General features: G+C 37.9%; 1 long non-coding RNA gene across 2 annotated transcripts in view; it reads right to left on the bottom strand.

Moving 5' to 3' along the window:
• Positions 1–5,096: 5,096 nt before the first annotated feature.
• LOC124556637 overlaps positions 5,097–17,413 on the bottom strand; it is a 32,099-nt gene continuing 19,782 nt past the window's right edge. Inside the window, exons 4-5 of one of the 2 annotated variants that reach the window (XR_006968635.1) lie at positions 9,432–9,540; positions 5,097–5,673 (exon numbers count right to left, since the gene is read on the bottom strand). This is a non-coding gene — a long non-coding RNA (uncharacterized LOC124556637). The remainder of the gene's footprint in view (positions 5,674–9,431; positions 9,541–17,413) is intronic. The other variant, XR_006968634.1, reaches the window with a different exon arrangement.

Genomic DNA, 17,413 nt, shown 5'->3' with positions numbered 1-17,413 from the left:
CCCTAAGTGCAGGCCTGTATACACGTTGGGAATACTTGCAAACATCCTAAAATCTAGTTGAATTTGCAGTTAGATAAATATTTCCATTTCTGCATCACCAACAAAACTTCACTTGGTTTTATGAGCCTGATATTCTTGAGTGAAGGTATGTTTTAAGTGTTCATATGTATAAATGAAATTCACGTTCATCCCAGCCAAAAGATGAAATACAGTCTTACAGTGCCTACAAAGAATCTGAATCTTTTTGTTCTCTCGGTATGGATCAGTGAAGTTTTGTGTCTAGCTAACTTTCCTGACTATCACATTGTATGATTTTATGCTGATGTGCTACAGTGCAGGCACACTCACCACTCATCTGGTTTAGCAGATGACAACAGCAGACGATGCAGATAGGCCGTGAGCAAAGCGGACTGAAGTAGTGGAACTTCTCTGTGCCATGCTCTGCCTTGTTGCAGCCCGGGGGGTTTTCCTGGAGAGAAGTATGAGACAGAAAGAGCTCCCTGAATGGTACTTCCCATGCTGACATCAAATGATTGACATGCTTGTCCGAGCAAGGTAGTGTTTTACAGTGAATGTCTTTTGTGCTGTGTGACTTTGAAGATGCGACTTGCCATGATGTGCAGTGACAATATTCTGGACATATACACTTGCAGAGAAGCCAACACATTGGCTGATTGTGGGCATTTACAAAGCCTGAGAATTTTGAACAAACAGATCAATTCGACATTGATGTTTTTCATGCTACCCCCAGCTTCACAGGATCAGTAGGCTGCTTCTGCATCACAGAATTCTCAGTGATGATTGTATCACAGTGGTTAGTGTGCTGTGAAGTGCCTGACTGCCATAGTCTACCATGTGCATGTCCACAAACTTTCTTTTCTTGTATTTGCTAGGTATGGAATAGCTGTCTATAACTTTCAACTTTTATGATTCATTACTTGCCAGTCCCTGAAACCTTCAGTTCTGTTGGGCTACTGTCTGCTATAGGAACTGTGTCCATCTTTATTGCTAAGTAATTATACTGTGTTAATGTCCCCTGTTAATTTTTATGTACTTGTGTCCTGCCCCAATAAATAAACTAAAAAGTCAAAGGTACTTTCTGTGTCCTGTTTGCCTTTTTTTCCACTAATGCTCAGATGTACTAGTGTACTACAGGGCTAAGTGTGCTAGGTTAGTGAGGAACGTATTTTCTACATTGGTGACCCTCGGATGAACCCCCCCATATGGCTTCCGATCATTGTACTGGGTCATGTGCATTGCACAGCTGCATTGTGCATCCACCCCCACCCCTCTGCCTGCCACTGCTAGTGAAGAGAGCAGTACGCCATGGTACAGACAATCCCACAACACCACCTCAATCAGGTCCGGCCCCCACCAATGGCCAAATCCCCCCTCCCCAACCTGCACACACAGATGGGCGGATTCCAAGCATCCCTAAGTCACTTCACACAGCTTGCACATGCTGCCACTGGGTGTGCACATGCAGTTTCTCCCACCTCTTCACCTGTCCACCCCACCGTGCACTTACTGCCATCCAACGTGTGTGACCCACACCTGTGGTTCACTTCTGCAGAGGCAATATTTGCAGGCTCTTCCATTATGAATGATACAACACATTTGCACTTGCTTTCACACAGCTGGAACTGTTAATTGCCATGGGGACATGTGACATAATTACAAACCGGCCACAATTTGGCAACATCAGTGCCCTATGTGGCAGGCTCACAGAGCGGACTCGCCATGTTAGAGCTGCAGTGCATGCATGCGAGCAGCATTATCATCCAAGCAGTGCACTGACAAGTGGCCCTTGCAACACCTCCAGTACCTCCTCACACTGTCTGTAACAACTTGGCGTGCTTTTCCCCACCGTAGTATGCATAGTATTAGCCACACAGAAGTTTCAGAGTGCTGACACAATGGCCACCACTGCTGACAGGGTTTTCCCAGCCCTCAACTCGCACACTGTGGACACCACCATGCAGTGGCAAGACCACGCACTGCACCATCCCACACACCTCGAGCCCTTTCAATTAACACAAGGTGTTCATATGTATACATGAAATTCACTTTCATCCCAGCCGAAAGATGAAATACATTCTTATAGTGCCTACAAAGAATCTTAGTCTTTTTATTCTTTTGGTATGGATCTGTAAAGTTTTGCCTCTAGTTAACTTTTCTGACTATCACGTTATATGCTTTTGTGCTGATCTGCTACGGTGCACGTGCACTTAACACTCATCTGGTTCAGCAGATGACAACAGCAGACGATGGAGATAGGCCGTGTGCTTTAAACTCATGATATTGGTTTTGTTGTTGGCAGTAATCCATAGCAGTCACAGAGGAAGTTTGTGGAGGTTCGTAACTGCTGATATGTCAGAACAACATTTTATTGTGTAAGTAAGAGGGGCGAGGTAGATTAAAGCCACTGGAAATGATTTACTTGCTGGTATCATATTTTTTATCAAAATGTGGGATTTATCATTTATTTGTATTGTGAAAATCTTTCATGTTCTTATAACTTTTACTAACTCTCATTTCCAGACATCTAGTTTATGATACAATTATTCATTAATGTAGGTTTGCTACAACAGGTTATTTTGATCACGTTTGTAGTGGAGTTATTCTTTCAACTGACAAATGATATAAATGTTGGAATACACTGAGGTCAGTATATTCCAAGAAGATAAGGAGGTGCATATTCAACAGTGCTGACATTAAACGGTGAAGCTGTGCATGTATTCTCAGCATTTCCAACAGTCCAGCCACACTGCATTGGTGTTCATGAATTTAATTTTTAGGTTATCATCATGATGTAAATGCTCTACACTGTATGTTATGTTATTAATTGTGCAATCTTCTACTCCGTCTGGTTTGTTAAAATGCCTCATAAGGTTTAAGAGATACTTTTTCTTTTCTTTGCTGACCATGTTGTTCTTTTCCAGAGTGGTTGATTTCCTCACTACCTAGCTACAGTTTCTGGATTTCAGTACAACCTCATCATAATTGTCTGATGCTGACAACAATACCATCTTCTTACATTTTTCTTAATCCACCATTTGCTGAGCAGTGATTTTGAAATGCATCTCAGATCATATGGCTTTTAGCGAATTGGACTTGAAATTCTTTGCTTCCCAATATTTTAAGTATCTTGACAACGCCATACTGTTCCAGCAGTTTATAGTATTCTGTTGGTGAAAGAATGTCTTTTTTCCAGTAATAATTATCTATCCACTCTACCATACACTCTGTCTGGATTATAGCTGGGTCCATGAATAGCAAAATAATGTACCAGCTTATAAGATTTTCTGCTTTTCTTCCATAATGGCCATTAGGGTGCACATAAGTACTGTATTTACATTTTGACTGACATAGGAGCTGGACAATAAACAAATTTCATTTGAACCACTTTTTGGTTGGGTTGAGGTTTCTGAGAAAACAGACTACAGTATAGGCTACTTGGTTGCATTCTTTCAGTCCTTCTGTTTCAAGCCAAGTATTAAAAGCAATCCTTTCCTTTGTCTATGACTGGGAATGAATCAAATGCACAAGCTGTATATACAAACCTGCTCTGAATAGAATACTTCAGAGCTTTGGTATTGGCAGATTCTGTTGTAAATCAAAACATACTTTAACCACATTTCAATTTTCCTCCTTCATTGCTGCATAGAACTTCTTTTCATGAAGTTTTTGCTGTCTTTGGGGCTCTCAGGTGTTTCTTGAAATGTTCCAGTGTATAATGGGACTGCCTAGTCTTCTTTTTTCCTTATGCTGTATTTTATCAGAACAGTACACTTCCTTTTTGATTCTTTCTTGATGCTCTGTCTCCCTGACACAGATGACTTGAACTGAGTAATAAAATGGAGTTAATATTGTCACATAAACCACTAATTTATTTCTATTGTCAGTTCTGGTGGCAAGTACTTGCCTACAGTCTTTTTTTCAGAAAAATCTCTCTTATTATCATTGTCAGTGATGTCCTATATTGTTATTCTCCCATCAGGTCTCTCAGAATCAAATCACAATTTGGTAGTTTTGCTCTAATTGACTGACAGCAAATATCAAGTTTTGCAAAACTTGTATTTTTCAATACCTCATAACAACAGCAAATACTGGCTTTGACAAAACTGTTTCAACACATTATGCATGGAAACAAGCTTGATTTGCAACTACAAAAATCTAAATTTGGAACAACTGAGCATTTATCGACTTTTGAGAAAATGCTCATCAATTGCATACACTATTTCTGTTGGCCTGAGACTATGTTGACTCAGAGGCCTGCCCTATCCCTCCTCTACTGACACAACTATAGGCTGCCTGTGATGAAGTAATTACTATATAAAGATTTTTATTTCTCGTGTAGTTGCTGGTGTGATCACATCACCATGCTGCAGGCACAAATTAGTATAGTCAGGACTCAGATGAACCTGCAATAACATTCACATAAATCAAATCTTCTATTTAAAAACAATTGTTCTATATCAGATACTTTTCACTAACAATGAGTAGACTCATGGACAATTTGGATGTTTAATGTTGAATTACACTCATGGGAAAAATTTGCGATATTGTGAAATAAAGGAAACGTCCATATATCAATGTTCCAATGACACAATAATCTCTGGTATCAATGTCATCTTTCATGTACTTTTGTAATGAAAGTATTTAACAATATACCTTTTCTTGAGTGCATAAGCATTTAAATAATTCACTTCGAATGCTACCATTAACTGCACCTCATCAGTACAGTTACAAAACTCACAATAAGCTCGTGTAAGTTCTTTAAAAATGCCTAAGTGTCATTAATAATTCCATTCAGTTCACTCGGCATAGCTGATATACACAGAATTCACAATCATAGTAATATCATTCACGGATTTTCCTCTAACCATCAAGTCACTATTAAGATGGTTAAACAAGGATTAACAGTTCATAAAACTTCATTAGAGTTCAATACATATTGAATACTGAAGTGTAAAATAATGTATAAATAATCACTATATTAACTGTCAGAGATATTGCTGCAAAATGGTTCAAATGGCTCTAAGCGCTATGGGACTTAACATCTGAGGTCATCAGTCCCCTAGACTTAGAACTACTTAAACCAAACTAACCTAAGGACATCAAACACAGCCATGCCCAAGGCAGGATTCGAACTTGCGACCATAGCAGCAGTGCAGTTATGAACTGAAGTGCCTAGAACTGCTCGGCCACAGTGGCCAACAGATATTGCTACACTTCCAGTCTTATTCTGTGTATAGTAACATTTTTTGTCATTTAACTCAGTTTAAGCTTCTAACAAACTCCCTGAGTTATAAAAATAGTCATTTATAGTTGCCTGGCTAATCTTCATGCAACTAGAAAGTCTCAAAATTAAGACTTCTGTATCAACCAATTCTCTCAACTGAACTATCTTACTGTGTCTGCTCAGAACTTATTATGTACAATCAATCACCAGCACATATAGATCTGATATATCACAACTTTTTAATGCTAACAGTTGGACATCAGATACTAAAGTGATACAATTTTATGTTCATTTATTAGCAAGACATTTTTAATAATTAAATTCAGTCTTGACAATGTCTTCCAGGTCATCTGCCACCAGCTCAGCTGGCCAGTGGATGGACCCCTACAGCACCTGCTGCGTCATCAAAACAGCACTGGAACATCTTGCTGAACAGGATCATGGGTCATGAAACACATACAAAACAAACATTTTCAGTACACTTACTCACATAATACCTATAATACAAAATTATAACATATATTCCTACTTGGCTTATGTCACTCAGTGGAACATATAAGTGTTTGTCACAATATACCATAAATACTTCACACTAGCTGAGATACTTCAGTTTTAAACTAAATAACAGTTAATAGTTTATGTTGGATGATTAAGCATCTTGCTCCATTTTATGGCTTTATTTGGCTACACAGGTTACGTCATCTCATACTCATTTTCATTACTATATCTTAACTCTTTTACTCACAGCATTTGAGCTTTTATTTTATTTATTTATTTATTTATTTATTCATCTGTGGAACAATAAATATTGTATGGATGTCGTCAGTTTACAACACATGAGCACACATTTACATTTACAATGAAACAGGTTTCTTATATTTTGTGTAGTTTTTATAACTAGTCATACACACATTATTTTGGTGATAATGTCATATGTTGCTAATAATCTACATCTATGTTAAATATTCTTTTACAGTATAACAACTTTTACTTACTAGAAAAGTTTTAAGCTTTTGTCTGAAAGTGAGGGGCTCATTTATTTCTTTAATTTCTTGTGGTAATTTGTTATACAGTTTTATCCCATTATAAAATATGCTTTTTTGTGTCTTTGCCTTGTTATTTCTATCTAGATGGAGGTGGTGACAAGCTCTTGTTTCATGGTCATGTATTAGGCTGTTTGTGTTGTACATGTTGAGATTTTTCTTAATGAACATTATGTTCTGAAAGATATACTCACAAGAAACAGTTAGAATTCCTAGCTTTCTAAATAATTCTAGACAGTGGGCCCTGTTGTTGCTGTTTGTTATTATCCTTATGGCTCTTTTTTGTACTTTGAACACAGTTTGTATGTTACTGGCACTTGTTCCCCAAAACATGATCCCATAGCTGAGGACTGAGTGTAGATATCCGTAATATGTTATTTTAAGACAGGTATTATTGCATACCGGTGCAAGGATTCTAAGAGCATAGCATGCTGTGGATAATTTCTTTGCCAAAATGTTGACATGGTTTGTCCATTTCAGTTGGCTGTCTACATTCATCCCTAAGAATTTGGTACTTGTTACACATTCTAATTCATTATTATTAACTTTTATTCTAGTGGCATTGTGTTTTTTGTTCAATTGGAAGTTAATATAGTTAGTTTTCTTTACATTTAGGGTTACTTTATTTTTTAATGACCAGTTGTGGACATCATTGAGACCCTCGTTTGCTCTTTCTGACAGTTGTGTTGGATTTTCACCTGTTATTACTATGTTGCTGTCATGAGCAAAAAGTATTTTTTCTCCATGTCTGATACTTTGTCGGAAGTCCTTAATGTATATAAGAAACAATATTGGGCCTAATACACTTCCCTGTGGGACGCCTATATTCACATTTTCTGGGTCAGACAGGTGTTTTATAAGGGAATTGTTTGAAACTTGTGATATCTCAACTCGTTGAACTCTGTTTTACAAGTATGATTTGAACCACTTCTTTGTCACACCTCTTATTCCTATTTGCCCTAATTTATGAAGTAAGATTTTGTGGTCAACTGTATCAAAGGCCTTGGACAAGTCTAAAAAGATACCACTTACATTTTCACCTTTGTCCAGTGCTTCTAAAATTACTTTAGTGAACTGTGCTATAGCAGATTGTGTGCCTTTTCTGGGCCTAAAACCAAATTGGTCATTGGAAAGAAGATTATATTTATTCAGGTAATTTAGCAGTCTCTTTTTGACTAGTATTTCTATTATTTTAGAAATGATAGACAGTATAGAGATCGCCCTGTAGTTCTCTACATTTTACACATCTCCGTTTTTAAGGATAGGTATAACTTTTGCTTGTTTTAGGTGCTCCAGAAAGTATCCAGATTCGAAAGATTCATTAATTATATCTGTTAATGGGCCCTTTATGGAGTCTATACAATCTTTAATTACGCAGACTGGGATTTCATCAAGTCCTACTGAAGTTTTATTTTTTAGTTGGTGTACTACTAGTGCCACTTCCCTTTCTGTAGTTGGCAAGAGCACCATTGAGTTTGTTGGCTGGTTCTGAGTAGGTAAATCATACGTATCTGGAAATTTCTGCTGTAATTTTTTTGCAATACTACTGAAATATGAGTTTACAAAATCAGCTAATTTTTTAGGGTTACCTACTGGTACATCTTTGTTTTTAATATGTGAATTGAGGTCCTTTTTAGCAGAGTTAGATGTACCTCCATATGGCCACCACTTCCTCATTGTACTACCTTACAGTTCCTTTATGTCACTAGGATGTATTAACCATTACTGTTTCATTAACATGAAGACTTATTATTTTTAGGTGCATTAGCATTGCTTTGTGTATTATGTTTGCCATAGTACAATAAATAATTACACGCTTTGTTATTCCCTAACAATACTAAATCTAGTTTTGTAATTATCTTTTACATACATGATTAAATAATAGCATCTTATTATTGTTTGTAAATATTAAGCTATTTTAAATTATAGCGGTCTTCCCACTGACTGACATTCCCTTAAACTATCTGCCTTTTTATTAGTGTTACATAATTGATGAACATTCACATTTTCTTTTATCCAAAGGTCATCTTGTGCTTCTACAGTAGTGTTTGGTGAAACAGATGACTTGTCATATTATCCATCACATGATCATCTTCCATGCTCTATTAGGATTCATAGATCCATAGTTTTACTTACTAGGTTCTATAAAGTGTAGTTAAACCTTTGTTTTTTATTATACAGGAATAAAACTTGACAGCAAAATTTATGATAGACAGATAGTTATCTGTGACTTACTGTCAATGCCCACCATATGCTATCACTTGTATTGTTAGCATCTCTCTCAAGCAGGGCTATTAGTCTCCCACTGGATAATAATACATTTACCCCCTTTACCTTGTCCTGAGAGAACATGTAAGACATTACTTCCCCTCACATTGTCAGCCTCAAACTACTACTTAACTATTTTCTCTTCATGATATTAACAGAGCTCCATTTTTTGGTCCTATTTTAAGCATGTTCAATGCTAGATACACAGGAACATTTAATAATACATCCTACGCGGTAATGTGACCCCCCAGTATCATATTACCAACAGCTCTACATGAACAGAAGGGCCAGTGACAACATTACAAATGCATATGTTAATCAGGTCTGTCTACCATACAGCCCTGGTGCTAAGTACCTAAACTTAGAGATTACAACTTCAGTAGATCAATAATACTATGCTGCCTGTGGGCTAATAGGATATTTTAAAATCATTTCCTTCCACCACTTAATTTGAGACATACTTATTTATGGACTACTTCAATTATACCTGCTACTTACTTAAGGTTACTGATTTATATACTTCTGTCCTTGTTATCATAGATGTTTACAGCATCATGGTTCTTTTGTTAAAACGAACATTAGCAATTATTATTGTTCTATACTTGGGGTCTCAATGGTACTTACTACTTACTGTTTCTGTCTACATTTCTACCTGATCATTCAATTACTATGTAGCAGCTAATTCACCATGTTGTATCCAAGATAATCTACTACAACTCTATGCATTCCTTTTCCCTCATTAGTTGTCACTAGGGTCAATTGTTTTTAACTTGCAACTTCTTCATACATCTACTACTATAGTATTTGCAGGCAGTTAGCTTATTTTAGATGCTTCTTTAAGGTCAACATTACTTATAGTTCCTCATGATACTTACATATATTTGATATATTATATAAGCCTTTTATTTATCCATTGTTTGGGTCCCACAGCACAACTGCTTTGGGAGGGGGTACTTCTAACATCTCCAATGGCACTTGGAAAAGCTGAAAGAATTTCCCAATTTCTTTACATAATTTGGAAATTCATCCTCTGGTCTGAACCATCATTTTATCTCCTACTTTAAAACTAAACACTAGTGCTACTTCATTATGTTTCCTTAATCAGCAAACACCACTGTGTTCATTCTCTACCATGCTGAAGTCACATTCACTTGAGCTTTTTGTCTGACAGGTAGTCAAACAAGGACAAAAATGGCTCTCCTACAAACTCCTTTCCTATAATGTCCATGGGCACTAATCCTGTACTGATATGAGGTATTTCCTTCAATATGTTCTCAAATTCAGGGACAAGGTCCATCCACGGAATATGTCGTTCAGAGCAATGCATCCTGTGAAGCCTTTCCTATGAAGTCTTGCATAATACATGCTGTTGGGTTACTTTGTGGATAATATTTCAAAATCATTACATGTTTGAAGTCATATCTTTCCAACAACTCCTTAAAGTCCTTGCTAACAACTTGGCTAACATTATCAGACAAAATCCATTTTTAAACACCATTTACCAAGTAATCCTTTCCTATACATCATACCACACTTTTGGTGGTAACTACTTTTAACAGACATAGCCACACCTATTTAGACCAACATACACTCGTGACAAATATATATTATAATTTTATTGGCCACCCAGTTTCCTTCTCTCACTCATAGCTTGAACATGATCTAAAATCTTCTGTACTAATTTACTCATGTTCTTGAAGTAATGATACTTAATCTTCCTACAATTTAGATGCCATTCAAAGAGATTTCTGAATCCACTCCAACTTCCATAATATGGATTTGGGTCAAGTAATTTTAAAGCCACCTTTTGTTGTTCACCTTTTGATCAAAACTTCTCTTTGAACTGTTGGTATAAATCTTCCAACTACGAAACTGATCTGCGTGTACAACTTCCCATTCAGAGACTTCTTTTTCTAAATGACCCACTGCAAATCTAACTCTCCTCTTATCAGCCCATGAGGTTGGTATTGTGTTCTCAAATGCTCTCAGGAAAATAATAGGAGGTACATCACTCTCAGGTTTAAAATTTTGAATTGATTTGCTAAAGGATCTCTGCTTTCTATGCAGAACTCTTTCCACAAGTCTAAAGCAGAAGTAATAGATGGTTGTTCCATGCAACTATACCACAGTCACATTCTATTACCTCCCCCATTTAAACCATTTCCTACTGTTCTTTACAACCCATGTACCTTACAGGTTAGCCATATGATAGGCCAAAGTGACGGTTTTCTGTTACATATGGGCAAGACCATCTGACCATTCATATTTGATACAACATCTCTGACTTTAACTAACTGCCTTATCACTTTTATTTGTTTGTTTAGGTGCACCTGAACTTATAGCAAACTGTAAGCCCTCACTAACCTTATTTTGTTACAACTCAGCAATCCTCCTTCCATCTAATTATACCTTCTTCCTTACAGCTTTGATTTATTCATGTTCTTGATCAATTTTCCTTCATCAAATTTGAAAAGTTTTCTTCCTGTTTTTTTTCTGAAGGCCTAACTCCACTTTTTTAACCGATTCAATAAGCCCATCTTGGACTAATTCTAATTTATCACACATATCCTTTTGGATTTCTTTACTTTCATTATCTAGATCAGCAAGTAAAGTGATTCTTAAATTAGATACCTCTGTAGTCAATATTTGAATTTCCTGGTGTAACTGGTCTTTTTCAGCCTGAGATTCATAAAAATGATCTTCGAGTTTTTACTAATTTCATTCATTTGAACCATTTCCGCTTGCCTTAACTTGTGATTATCATTTCTAAGTTCCTTAGTATCCTTTTTAAGTCACTGTCAATACCTTTTAATTTCTGTTACATCATTTTTAGATGACCTATTATCTTTTCTTAATTATCAGCTACTTTTGTCAAATTACTTCTTTAAATCTTTTAACATTTGGTACACTTCACCATCCATTCTTAATTCACTGGATTAAAATACTGTGTTATAAAGAAACACTTATTATACGCACCTTACAACGCTTCTCCTAAATGACTCACAGTTAAACACCTTATATATTCCACCGCCTCACGGAAGTGTGATGACCTCAAGTGGATCTCCGTCAACAATGCCCCTGGATGCTTGCCATCTGTACCCAGTTACTGGAAACCTGGCTGTAACTGCTACCAGTCTGCACCTGTACAAATTCAATACATGCAGATGCAAAAGGCCTTTTTGACATTCACTGAACTCTTCTTGTTCCTAATCTTCCAACATTGATCAAACAATCATATAAATCTTCCTGGTCTGCTTCCTTTGCAGTTGTGGCAACCGGGTCGACACAATGCACTGGTCCTCTTCTCTGGATGTCAACTACAGGCCGCCTGTGATGAATTAATTAATGGATCAGGAAGTTTATTTCTCGTATAATTGCTAGTGTGAATACTTGTCACCATGCCACAGATGCAATTTGTAGTATAACTAGAACTCAGAAGAACCCACAATAATGTTTGTATAAGTCAAATCTTTTTCTATTCAAATATGATTCTTCTATAACAGATCCTTTTCCCTAACTAGGAGTAGACTCACAGACAATTTGGACACATTGTGGTGAATTACATTCATGGGAAAAGTTCACAATATTGTGAAACAAAGGAAGACTCCATATATTGATGTTCCAATGGCACAATAATCTCTAGTGTCAATTTCCTCTTTCATGCACTTCTGTAATGAAAGTATTTAATGATATACCTTTTCTTGAGTGGATATGTGTTTAAACAACGCACTTCCAAATGACACTATTAACTGCACCTCATCAAGACAGTTTAAGTATCAGTGTCCACGTCAGCTATGAATCAGAGTCAAATATAACACTCTTGTTTATAATTCAGGAGGATTCTTTCAAAAGTCAATAAATGCTTGATTGTTTAAAATTTAGATTTTTTAAGTTACAAATCAAGGTTGTTGCCATGGATGATATGTTCAAAGGATTTTGGCAAAATCTCATATTTGCTGTTGTTATAGGCTGTTGGAACCTATGAGTTTTTCCAAAACTTGACATTTTCTCTCAGGCAATTAAAGCAAAAGTATGTTTGTAGGTTTTCCTTGTTAATATACTGGTTGAAAGTCTCTCTTGGGCATGCAGCCAGATTGATTGATCATTGTTGAATGAATTGTCTATGGTGGAATGTGCTACCATCATGAGATTATTCCTACCGACTGAAATCCTGGATCATTGGGTGCAGTATACATATGTCTGTCATCTCCCACCTCCACTGACCCATGTAATGGACCACACAATGTTCTGGCTGCAGTGATGGGGGTAGCTTGACCTGTGGTCTCAGTCTGAACACCACCTCCACCATGCTCATTTTTCTGTTTACACTGTGTTTAGTGAATTTCCACTAGCTGAGCCCATCCTTGACCAAGTTGAAATTCCTGTCCTTGTTGATGAGGTCCTCGTGTAGCTGGATTTCATTAGCATCCTTGTATACACATTCCTAACAATAGGATGTGTTGTGCAGAACTTTGTATCTTTGTTTTGAATTTTACTGTTGGTTTCAAGGCAATGTTCAGCAACTGCTGATTTTGTGGACTGCCCAAGGTCAGTGTGCCATTTGTGTTACATGCACCGTTCTTCAATTGTGTGAATAGTTTGTCTGACATATGCATTCCTGCACTCACATGGTATGTAACATACTCCAGATTTCTGGAGTCTCAGTTCATCTTTTACTGTCCCTAAAAGGGACTAGGTCTTTGCCAGCAGGTGGTATACACAATTGAAGAAATGTGCATGGAACACAAACTGTACACCAGCCTCCAACAGCCCACAAAATCAGCAACTGCTGAACATTGCCTTGAAACCAACTACAAAATGAAATTCGAAGATAAAAAAATTATGCACAACACACCCCACTATTGGGACTGTGTATACAAGGAGGCTGCTGAACTGTGGCTATGAAAACCTCATCAACAAGGACAATGGATTTCAACTCAGTCAAGCATGGGCTCTGGCACTGAAAATTATCAAAACACAGCAGAAATGGAACACTGATCATGGCAAAGGTGGAGTGCAGACTGTGGACCCCAACTCAAATTCTGAGCGCAAGCTATTTCCACCACCAAGGCTGGCATGTCATGTGGTCCATATGTGGGGTCAGTGAAGGGGTGAGTGATCTGGTATATATATATTGCACCCACTGGTCCAGGATGTCAGTCAGCAAGAGTAACCTGATGATGATGGCACATTACACCATCAAAAATTCATTCTACAATGATCAATCAATCTGGCTGCATACCTAAGAGACTTTGAAGCAACATATTTGCTGGAAAAACCTAAAAACACACATTAGGAAATGCTGCAGCAACTCAAAAAGCTTGATATGCTCCAAAACAAGAAACAATGCCTTTTGAGTGTACTTGCCTTTTCGAAAATGTGCTTTTTTGATATTATACATTGTATCCAGACACCAGTAGCAAACCGAATTACCAGAGGACCCAGCCTAGCTCCAGTGCACGAACTGATCAGACACACGTGGCACCAGCTTGACTCCATAAAATGCAAGCTCTTTGCCCTACATTTAGAATGCTCACCTCCATTACCTGGAAGTGAGTTGAATGTTCACCTGGGTGCAAGCAGGGGGTACAAAAAAAGGCATCTATGAAACAGTCTTCATAATTCAACTGACTGTCAACAAAACAGCCAAAACAAGATACTAGATGATCCATAATGAATCTTGCAGGGAAAACCACCAATAATGCTGCCTTGTCTGCCCTTAAGAAAGGCTTAAACTGTGCCCCTATGGCAGCAGCATTAACTGCCACAGATATCATCATAGGGGTGGAACAAGTTGCGTCCACTCCACTACCAAATATGGTGGAGGAGATACAGTGGAAAATGTGCTGTACTTTCGCCAGGTCTGCACCACCAAGGTATAATATCTCCAGATGGGAAAGTGCTGCACAGCATTCTTTGCGTGATGATCCGTGGCAGAATACAAAGAGAAAATATACAAATTCCTAGATGACGTAGCTTACAAGACGATGACGACATATTCTACCAGTCGGATGCAACGCAAGACAATTAACTTTACTGAAGTCTCACCCTCTTGGGTGAACAAACTTTGGCCACATGCTGCTGCACCATCTAGTCTCTATGGGCTTCCAAAGGTACACAAAGAGGGTACACCTCTTAGACCAGTAGTGAGTACAATAAGAGTGCCAATGTACCAGCTTGCAAACACTTGATGTTAGTTTTGAGCCTGTTGGTTGGCAAACGTGAGCACCACATCAAGAACTCAGCTCAGTTTGTGGTATGTGTATGGAAACTGAGATAGGCCAGCTCAGATCTCATGGTCAGATTCAATGTTGTGTCATTTTTCACCAGAGTGTCACTCAAGGAGTTGCTGGAACATGTTGCAAAGAAATTTGGGCTCTCATTTACAAAACTTTTCAATTTTCTGCTCAAGTCCACATATTTTCTTTCTGATGGACATTACTATGATCAGACCAATGGCATGTCAGTGGGTAGTTCTGTCACCTGTGGTGGCCAATATGCACATGGAAGACTTTGAGGACAAGGCACTAGACTCAGCAGCATTAAAACCAACATTTACAGATATGTTGATGATATATTCATCATCTGGCCTCATGGGAAAGATGAGTTTCATTTTTTCTTACAACACCTGAACTATATACACAACCAAATTCATTTCACCAAGGAGTTGGAGCAAAACAGTCAGTTGTCATCCTTGGAAGTTCTGGTACAGAGAAAACTGGGCAGAATATTGGGACACAGCATCTATTGGAACAACACCCACACACAACAGTACCTTCACGCTTTCAGCTGTCATCACCCATCACAAAGGGAAGGAGTGCTAAACAGGTTGGTCCACAAAGCTTGTGAGATCTCTGACTAATAAAGCCTTAAACCAGGACTAAATTACTTCAGGGATATGTACCTGCAAAACAGCTATAGTGACCACCATGATTGACACACCTTCAAGCCAAAGGTCACACCACAGCCAACACCCAATGAAGAACAGCTGAAAAAGAGAGCCATCAATTCATACACAAACAACATATGCAGAAAAATTGGTAAAATTTTATAATGACAAAATATCAAATGTATGTACCACCCACCAGCAATAACCAAATCCCTTTTAAGCACAGTAAAAGATGACCCGTGACTCTGGAAATCTGGAGTCTATTACGTAGTGAGTGCGGGAATGCATATGTCGGACAAAATATTCATACAATTGAAGAAAGACATGGGACACAAATGGCACACCGACCTCCAGTAGCCCACAAAATTAGCAATTGCTGAATGTTGCCTTGAAACCAACCATAAAATGAAATACAAAGATCCAAAAAAAATTTTGCGCAACACATCCCACTATTGGGACTGTGTATATAAGCAGAGCATTGAAATCTGATTACATGAGAACCACATCAAAAAGGCCAATGGATTTCAACTTTGTCAAGAATGGGCTCTGGCACTGAAAATTCTCCAGATGCAGTGGAAACAGAATACTAAACATGGCAAAGTGGAGTGCAGACTGTGGACCACAACCCAACTCACGAGGGCAAGCTACCCCCATCAAAGTGGCCAGCACATCGCACAGTCCACACATGGTGTCAATGCAGAGGGGAGATGACTGGTATATATATTGCACCCACTGGTCCACAATGTCTGTTAGCAGGAATAACCTGATGATGATGACACATTACATTGAAAATTCATTCTACAATGATCCATCAATCCAGCTGCATGTCTGAGAGACTTTCTACCAAAGGAAAAGTCGATAAACACAAACTGTGCTTTGATTCTGAGAGACCTGATGGAGAAATAACAGTATAGGATGTCACTGCCAACTGAAAAAGAAGGGGGCGGGGGATGAGAAGAAGAAGAAACCATGCACTGTAGGCAAGCACTTGCCAACAGAACTAAACACAGAAATAAATTACTGGTTCAATGAACAACATTAACTCCTTACTACTGCTCAGTTTGAGCCAGCTTTGTCAGGGAGAATGAACATCAAGAAAGAAGCAAGAAGGAAGAATACTGTATTGATGAAGAGCAGCATAAGGGAAAAAGATGGCCAGACAGTATCTGTATGGGCTGCAACATTTCAAGCAATATCACGAATGTCTAAATACAGACTCTCAAAAAGAACAAGATTTGGAGAAATACAATGATACAAAAAAAAATTTGTGCAACGCATCCCACTATTGGGACTGTGTAATAACAAACCACATGCTGCACAAACTTCATGCAAAAAATTCTGTGCAATAATGAAGGAGAAAAACCCAAATATGGTTAAAGTAAGTTTTGATATACAAAAGAATCAGCCAGTACCAAAGCTCTCCATAGGTGAAGTAATCTATTCAAAACAGGATTGGTTATGCAATTTGTGCATTATGATTCATTCCCGAGCACATACGAAGAGCAGGACTGCTTTTTACACATGGCTTGAAACAGAAGGACTGAAAGGATGCAACCAAGAAGTAGCCTCTGCTATACTGGACTTTCTCAAACTCCGATGCATCCAAGCCAGAAAATGGTCCAAATGAAATTCATTTATTTTCTAATTTCTGTACCAGTCAAGATAAAAATCCAGTAATGATGTGTACACTAGTAACCTTCATGAAAAAAAGCAGAATATTTAATAAGCTGGTCCATTATTTCCCCACTTGTGGTCATAGCTGTAGTCTTGACAGAGTGTTTGGTAAGATGGATAAAGACTACCAGAAAAAGGAAGATATTCTTTCACTGACTGAATAATGTAAAGTGCTGGAACAACAGGACACCATCAAGACAGGGAAGACAGGGAAGCAAAGGGTCTCAAGTCCAGTGCACTAAAAGCCATACAACATAGGATGTCTTTCTAAATAACTGCTCTGTAACTGATTAT

This window comes from Schistocerca americana, chromosome X (assembly GCF_021461395.2).
Source record: "Schistocerca americana isolate TAMUIC-IGC-003095 chromosome X, iqSchAmer2.1, whole genome shotgun sequence".
Lineage (NCBI taxonomy): Eukaryota > Metazoa > Arthropoda > Insecta > Orthoptera > Acrididae > Schistocerca > Schistocerca americana.
The sequence above is the reverse complement of the archived record's forward strand: the minus strand, read 5'-3'. Positions and strand labels throughout refer to the sequence as shown.